The 9,285-nt window shown below is 37.6% G+C and overlaps 1 pseudogene; it reads right to left on the bottom strand.

Moving 5' to 3' along the window:
• Positions 1-9,285, bottom strand: part of LOC101628301 — a 32,186-nt pseudogene that overhangs the window by 7,370 nt on the left and 15,531 nt on the right.

Below are 9,285 nucleotides of genomic sequence, written 5' to 3'. Positions count from 1 at the left end.
TTTTTTGTCTCCTCTCCTGTTCCACCCGAGGAGATTCCCCTGAGAGTCTGGCTATTTAGTGACAAAGCCGAAACAAAGTCAGAAATCACCTACCTCTAGATCCCTTGGTGTATGCGAAGACTGTACTCCAAATTGTTTAAACTACTATTACTTGGATTTTTCTGTTACCAGAAGCCAAGAACATTCCCCATTCCTACTCTATTAGTGAGACAGCTGAAAAATCTCACTCTCAACTGTGGAATTCTATAGGCTAAGTCTTGGTTATGTCAAGCAGACTTTACCTCATTTAATTGTGAGTTAAGCAAGGGCCAGATCTATCGAAACAGGAAGGACAATTCCAGTAGCATCACTGCTTTACTAGAAATTTCGCTTTTTAATCAAAATGTCTCTGATGCTGTATATAACAGTCTGAAGTTACTGGACGTCTAAATTAAACAATGCAAAAGCTGGCATTTTGTAGGACTTAGTTTATTGTTAAGAAATATTCTGCCATTTCTCTGGGAGTGGTAGGAATTTTGCTTACCTAATGTTTCTCTTTCTCTGATAATAAAATATTGGCCAAATAAAATAACTTGTGCTTAACATACCTAGTGTAAACATTATAGGTAGCCTTGTTCTCTTGGCAAGAATTAAATTAAGACTGCTACAGCAATTTACAGGTTTTTAAGTGCATATTCAGAAAACTACTTATAAAAAAACAAGACTTCAGATCACTTTATTGAGATATCATTAGCTTCTTCTTCTTGAGAGGAGAACAACAGAGAAAAACTTTAGCTAACTGACTTCTATTATTTAGATTCAGTTAAATAAACACACACACACACACACACACACATATTTTTTCAGTGCCAGGTAAGTAAAAATGGAGAAATTATTTATAGATTTCAAAAGGCTTTGGAAATTTTCTGTGCTCTCTCCTAGTGGAAATAATCCTTTGCAGTTAACAAGCGTAGTCATTGCAGGTTGTATATCTGAATGGATCTCTGGCTGCAGTAACACTTTTGTTGAGGACATGAGATTAATTTATTATAGAAATTCTTTAATAATATTTAACCATTTATTAGCATTTTATTCACCGAAATAAGCTATATTACCAAGTACCCACTCTGGGACAATTCTATTTAACAAATGGCCTTATACTGGGCAGAGAGCTGGGGCCATCAGAAGGACAATGATTTTGAAGTTGGTCATTACTAGTGCAGAGCCCAGGATGGCTCTTCATTTCTTGTGTGACCTGAGCAATTTCATTAAGACTCTCCAAGCTTCTATTTTCCCTTTTATTTCACCTTGTGGATTTGTCTGATTGGCAAGGCAAGATGACACAGGAAATGCTAACTGTTCCTAGACTAGAAGAGAATCTCTGGATATGGGATCTGTTCTTTGTATCGCATGAGTTGCAGGACAAGGCACCATCTAAGAGGGAAACTCTATCAGTCATGGTGAGGGTGTGAGACAAGATGAGGGAGAGAGATGGACAAAGAATCATGCATAAGATGACTCATGAATTGAGCATTGAAAAAAGGATTTTATCTGAACATGGAGACATATGAATGTGTCTTCCATTACACTTATAAGAAGAAATCTCCATCTACCTCTCACACACCAGAATGATATATCTTTCAATATTAACTGCACATCAACTTCGTTAATGTACTGGATGATTTGAGTTCTTCCTTATTATCCCTCATTATTTGCTGTCTTGCCCAATTTAACCTCATCCATCTGAAAGCTGGGAAATTGTGTTTAGATTTTTTTTTCATTGTTGTTTGGGTTAAGCAGGCTTGAAAGTGTTGAATCCTTAATGACCCATCTTCATTATGTGGGGAAATTACATCATGCAGTGTACGAGCCTGCCATTTAACCTTAAATTTTAACTCCATTATTTAATCATTAACTGTATGTGTTCTATGACCATAGTTCTTGGGATGTCAGTAGAGGTTCATTCCTGCATTATAGTAGGATAAGTTAAATTAAATTCAATAGAATTCCCAAGTGCCATCATGGTCCCCAGGCAATTTACCTGTTCATTCTTGTATCCCTAAATCTACCATAGTGCCTGGTATGATTTAGCACATAACACACACACACACACATAACATACACATACATATATGCATGCATGCATTATCATATGTACATAGCCTTACTAAATGCATATGCATATATAATATATACATATATACATTCATGTTGTGTGTGTGTGTGTGTGTGTGTGTGTGTTCAGTAAGGGACGGGAACTTTGGAAGATACCAACATAATGAGATGATGTTTTCATACACAGAGATTTTTAAAAAATAACTATGAGGTTATCTTAGGCCCAGTGGACCACTGTGACAATAGTACCAATTTGGGTAGCTTGAATATGCTTGAAATTCCAAGTTTAACAGAATTGATGTCTTGTGAAGGCCTATCTCCTTGTTATGGCTTTTTCCCTACAGCATCTTATAGCAGAAGAGCATCTGTGACTCTGTTTGTCTCATTTATAAAGTCACTAATTTCACTCATGAAATTCCAACCCTCATGGTCTAAGTAACTCTCAAAGCCTCCTCCTGTAAGAACATCACTCTGTGCTGTTATTTGTAATTGAAAACAGACTAATGGCAAATAATTTGGGGTTGATTAATTTGGATATTTTGTGTTGGAATAGTATTCATCCATTACAGATATGCCTCATGAAATACTGGGCCATGCATCTCCAAGCCCATGGTTGACCAGCTGGCTAGATCTGGCCTGTAGGTTCTCAGGTCCCAGGGACAAGCAGTCATCAGTGGGTTGGGGACTTGGGCTTTGCAGTCTCAGTGGCCCAGCCTTCCAGCCCTGTAGAGCTGGGCATTTACCCAGAAGGTGATGGATAACATTGGATATTATATTGGACAACTATTCTTTCTTCTCTTTCTATGCACACTATTTTATTAAATTTCTTTCATACTAAGAGTATGCTATGTCTTTATGTGGCAGATGGTGGAATCTATTTAGAGGGTACATGTTTGGGGGTCTTAGGGTACCCCTTGTTCTGCACACTAACAGATGGAGTGGTTTTTGAGGAATCAAGAAATATGATTTTCTAGTTTGGATTTTAAATTCTGTTTTACACACCTGGTAGCCACTTTTGAATTAATTTTAAAAAAGGCTAAAGAAAAGAAAATTTACTAAAACATTTTGGAACACATGTGAGGCCTATTGAAATATTTTTTTGCTCATCAATATGCAGTCATGTAATAAATAGTAAGAGTGATATCCTGACTAAACTTATCTAACTAGTAAACGATAAAAATATCATATTGAATCATGTAAATGATTCCAAAAAACTAGAAAATCTAGATGTGGGACCTCTTTTTTATTATATTTCAAAACTACCCATGAACTTTCCTGTGGTAAATGCATTTTCTATATTCAATATATGCAGTTGATCTTTGCGAAGTATTACTGCATTCTGTTCCACGAAGTTGTATTTACTCAGAGATGAAGTACTTATTTTGAATTGCCTTCCAAAGAGAGATCACATCATTTAGCCTCTGAATTTTGACCCGTTGAGTCTAGCAGTGGCCTGGGACAGCCAACTTCATGTTAGATGCTCATTCACACTTCATATCCCTTTTTACATTTCAGAGAAACCTTTCATATGATAAGGAAACTTAACCATATGTCAACATACAGGAAATCACAAATTAGTAGAGGTAATATTATCTTAAATACTATTTACAAGAAACGGTGCTCTATGAAGAAAATGACCTTTTATGAAGACAAAACAGAATACAATAAACAGGAATGATTCACCCTAGATCTTAACATACTGGCCTATTTTTACCAGATGTTTTTATTTTAGTGATTTTTTTTTGGTTCCGCATAAATGACAATATTTTTCTCCAACTGCAACAGAATGAATATTCATGGAAAAATAGGTTGTGAAACATCACATTTGGCATTTCTGCTCAGTGCCAAGACTAAGTGATGTGGTGGGAAAGTTACAATTTATTAATGTGCTCATTCCATTGAATAAACATAAGATTTTCCTTTTATGGACAAAGTTTTCCCATTTCCAATTCTATCTTTAAGTTTTTTTTTTTTCATGCAGTGTGTCTCTATAAACCATATAACCACCCCACAAAGCAGCTAATGATTTATATAACCCCCAGATGTTTAAAGCCACAGAGAAAAAAGAAAAATAAAGTAGCAAGAGCAGAAAGACCAAACAATTAAACCACTGGAATTGTGAATATGACACTCACTGGGAGGCCCTTATATTCCTGGAGAGCAGCATCTGTTTGGAGGTTGTAAATTAACATCATAGCCCTTTTTAACTCGGGATATGCTGTGACATTTTGAGATCACAGAACAAATGCTAATTTAGACTTACTCAAATAGAACTGAAGTTAAAATAATCAGGTGACAGGGTTGGGAAAACAGATGTCAAATGCCATTACTATGGGCCTATCCCACAGTGTACAGGGAGATTATGGACCACTCACCACACTTTCAAGAGAATCAAGTGATTGTGAATAATCTGGAATTGTACATTTGATTAAAAATATAGCTATTTGAGCCCTCCCTTGGTGGTGTGATGAGTAAGGACTCAGCACAGCACTGCAAGCTGGCCGTAGCCACTTCAATGCAAATTCGATCTCCAGACCCAGAGGTGACCTATGTGGCATGGCAGACCTCTCCTGTCTCCCCACAACTCCCCTCAGCAGTGTGCTTCATTAATCTTCCTGTTCTCCCTACTCTGTCTCTGGTGAATCCTCTCACCACCCCTGCTCCTCTGGCTTGTATCCCAGTTCTGTGTGCATAAATAAATAAATCTTTAAAATTTATATATATATATAGCTATTTAAATTTAGCATTAAGACACATTTATATTGCTCTGTTTAGTCAACTCAGTTTAGGAATCTAAGTACCTGTTAGGTGGGAGATGCTTATGGTTTCATAATGAGAAGCAAAAGATGGTAGCAAGGGGTGACAAGTGAGGGTTAGTCCATTTTTCATAAAGGTGCCTCATGGCATTTTTTTACTGCCTTCAAAGGTTTCTGTCATGGTGCTCTGTTGTCACACACACAAAAAAGTAAGGTTGGCTGACTCCTAGTAATTAAACACAGAAAAGAAAGAACCACATAAAACAACCACCAATGAATTCAATTCAGAAGGAGCATTCCTTCCAAATAGCTCTCATGCAGGGAATTCCCATCCTCATTGGCAGTTGGTGGGAAGCTGTCTTACTACATAGTTGTGATGTTGCTTCGGGAGCCAGGAAACTGGCGAGTGGCAGATGTGGCTGGCTTGAGAGGTAGCGCTCTGCACAGACTGGTAGATAGATAGAACTCCTTCTTGGCACTACTGGGCCTGGATGAAATCGTTCACTGTGTGGCTCCTTGGAGTACCTTTCCCTCCCTAGATGTTCCAGTCAACTGTAAATTTTAATTGTCTTTTTCCAGTGTACTTATGTTTGATACTTTAAAATTTAAATTTAAGTCATCCTGTCCCTCCCTGGTGGCGCAGCGGGTTAAAGCACAGCACTGAGAAGCTAAAGCCACTTCCGCATGAGTTCGATTCCCGCCTGCCCCGGAAGTGACTCCATGGCGCGGCAGACCTCTCCTGACCCGCCCGCTGCTCCCCTCAGCAGTGTACTTTGTCGATCTGCCTGTTCTGCTCCCCACTCTGTCTCTGGTGAAGCCTCTCACCGCCCCTGAGCCTCTGGCCTGTACCCTAGTTCTGTATGTACAAATAAATACATCTTAAACAAAAATTAAATTTAAGTCATCCTTTTATCTGCATTAATTGTATTTTGGATGTTCCTAGTAGTTTTAAGCCAGATAGCCACAATCTCAGATTACTGTCAGATCTACCAGATAAAATTCAAATCCTAGAGAATCACTTTACTTACCTTTTAAAGATGCTACCTCACTTTTGTATAGAGGATCAGTTTTCTTTCCTCTTAGAAACCACCCATTCACTTTTCTTCCTTGGTGGGTCTTTCATTTTCTGTGTCTGTTTCTTAATAATGATTATACTCATGATAATTAAGACTACTGTCTAGTTACTGGTTACTCAAATGTCATGGCATCTCTGGTACTGATGGAGCCAGGATCTGAAATTACGTTTCTATGACCCAGAGGCCTGTGAAGAATCACTGGATAAACAGAAGTAAACACAACTGCCATTCAGCCTATAGTTATAAATAAAAATAAAAGTAGTACATATGCTAACAGTTTAATTAATATTTCTCTGTGAATGTAAACATAACAAATAATGCATTCACAGTGAAAGAGTCTCTGTTTTCTTCTTTCATCTGGAAGTCCCAAATGCAAAGCAATTTTAGAGAATAGTACACAGGGTAACAGAGTACTATCATATCATCTTGAACAAAACAGTGAAAACATCTCATCATTTCTCAATGATACTCTCCTGTGTCTTTATTCTGAGTCATTCATTTTCTTTCTCATTAATTTGATTTCAACTTTCTTCTATTTCTTTCTCAGCTTTCCCCTTTTCCTCTCATGGGTAACATAACTTTGTTCCTCCTCATTGTCCATGGAAGCGTAAGTGAATAGTAAAGAGAAACCTAATTGCTCATATTAAATTTAACCTTTTGAAACAAATGAATATTGTCTCAGAGTTCTGAGATATATGAAACATTTGAAATACTTTCATTGAATGAAATAAAGCATATGCTTTATAAACTGTGAAGTCAGACATACTGAAAGTAGAAAAATAGGGGTTTACTTTTCAAAAAGGAGACTAAGATTGATTAAAAATAAAGTGAGAAGTTTATTACTAACGAGGCAAAATGATCATTGACTTTATAAATTTTATTTTATATAAAATTTAATTTGCTCTTTACATTTCAAATATTAAAATTCTAGTAAACACCAAAATTAAGCATTGGGGTAGAAGATAGCAAATGGATTATGGTGGAGGATTATTGGTGCTTGGTGGTGGACATAGATGGAAAGAAATATCTGAAGAGGTGTGAACCTAAATCCCTACATCGGAACCATCTTCTAAACCATTACCTTGATAGAAAAAAAAAAATGCAAACAGCAAGTTGCAAAGCAAAAAATAGATAAAGTAGCCAACATAAACCCCCCCACACCATGGTAGACTTGCAAACTTGGCTTTTATTATCTTGCAAAGTAGATGTTTTCCAGACCACTGACTTTGGGCTTGTTTAGTGACTTGTTTTAGCCAGTGACCTATGAGTAGTGTTGGTGTGATGCTCAAGGAGAAGCTTATAGAAGCAAGTGAAAGTTGATGCCTCTTTTCTGCATTCCTAGAATGTGCACTGGGGTCCGTCATTGAGTTATTGGCACCATGTTGCCCTCTTGTGTTATTACCCTTCTTTAAAGGCAAATCTAGTATACTTTTTATTCAGAGGAGAGCTAAATCTAATCTGTGTACTGAAGCTAAGTCCAAGGAAGAACAGCTAAGACCAGCATAGCACTGAGCCTTTGGGATGCTTTGAGTATTACACTCTACCTTTATGTAGGGTGGGTGAGAAATACTTATGTTGTGTTTATTTTATTGCACATATGCTACTAAAGATGATGGACTTGAGTAATTAGCTCATTGCTCCTTCACCAAGTGAGGTGGGCAGAACAGGAGCATGGTCAAATCTTTTAGTGTACTTTTAGAAAAAAAAATTCCTTTTTTGCATGGGTGGGGTGATATATTTCAATGCAATTTTACAGTTGTATACCTTTATGTAGCATTATTCACAATAGGGTGGTTTCATATGCTGTGTTTGTAATGGGTGTATACTATGCCATCATATAAAGATCCAAATTAATCAGTCCCACATTGGTAAATCATTAGGTTGTTTCCAATTATAAATATTAGTGTAATTAACATATTGAACCTTACATTTGTGTTTCTGTTACTTCTAGTAAGGCTACCGGAGCCTCCTAGTATGGAAGTGAATTTGTCAAATAATTTCTATACCTGAAGCCTGATGATGCACGGTTTTGAGTACTAGATGTTTTGTATCAACTTACTTTGCCATCACCAACATGTGAAATTTCACATTGCAGTGTACTTGCAGTAGCCTGAATATATGATGATGAAACTGGAGCAAATACACATGTGTTCCTAGGGGTGAGACTGAGAAGGCATCTCCACTCCTGGTTATGATGCTGTGAACATTGTTAAAGTGATAATAAATGATTTAGAATGTTACAAAAATTTAATTGATAAAACACCAGCAGGGTTGGAAAAATTGGCTCCAATTTGAAAATTCAACTGTCTATGGCATGCTGTAAAATATTATCACAGGCTGAAGGAAATATCCATGCAGAGACTTCCTTGTCTTCTTTTAAGAAATGACCACAACCGGGGGCCTCCCTGGTGGCGCATCTTAAAGCACAGCACTAAGAAGCTAAAGCCACTTCTGCATGAGCTTGATCCCCACCTGGAGGGTGTTCCACATGGCGCAGCAGACCTCTCCTGAGCTGCCAGCTGCTCCCCTCAGCAGTGGACTTGGTCAGTCAGCCTGTTCTTCTCTCCACTCTGTATCTGGTGAATCCTCTCACTGCCCCTACACCTCTGGCTTATACCCCAGTTCTGTGTGCATAAATAAATAGATCTAAAAACAAAACAAAACAAAACAAACAAACAAAAAAAACAGTGGCGGGAGGGAAGAAATGCATTGGACTATGGTGATTATGGTGATGACACATGGGTGATTTGGTGATGAGAAGCCCACGGAGATTACAACTGAGATGGAAAAAGGCACAAAGTGATGTAAAAATAAACTATTATATTATTTAAAAACAAACAAAAAAATCAATGGTTTATAAACAAAGACAAACTCATTCTGTGGGGGAGGAGGAGGGATGAAAATGGAGGGATGAGGGCACAGTGAACTCTGGTGGAGGACTATGGGTACCCTGGTGGTCAGGACTCAGTAGGGACTGCACTTGAAGGGGAAGAGCCTAGATCTCTAAAATACTAACAACCGTGTAAACCGATGCAACTATAATAATAATAATAATAATAATAAAGTATTCAAACAATGAAAATAAAAAGAACACTAAAATAAACCATGCACATATAATAAACCTGTAAGACAGAAAAATGAAAAAAAAAAGAGCACAGCATCCTCCAATGTCAATTCAAGTCCTGGGCAGTGGAGCTGTGCAAAGGAAGCAGAGGTAGATATAAGAGAGATAGGCAACATTGCAAGACTCTAGACAAATGTTAGCTGGAAGCCATGGTCATTCAAGCTGGAGCTGGTCATCTCACACTCCAGTCAATGCTTTGCAAAAGTCCCGCATGCCTTGCATTCCTGGGGACTTT

The sequence above is a fragment of the Condylura cristata genome, unplaced genomic scaffold, assembly GCF_000260355.1.
Source record: "Condylura cristata isolate star-nosed mole 26May11 unplaced genomic scaffold, ConCri1.0 scaffold00012, whole genome shotgun sequence".
In the NCBI taxonomy this organism is placed as follows: Eukaryota; Metazoa; Chordata; class Mammalia; order Eulipotyphla; family Talpidae; genus Condylura; species Condylura cristata.
Note: the sequence above shows the minus strand (reverse complement) of the source record. Positions and strands in the feature narration are given on the sequence as shown.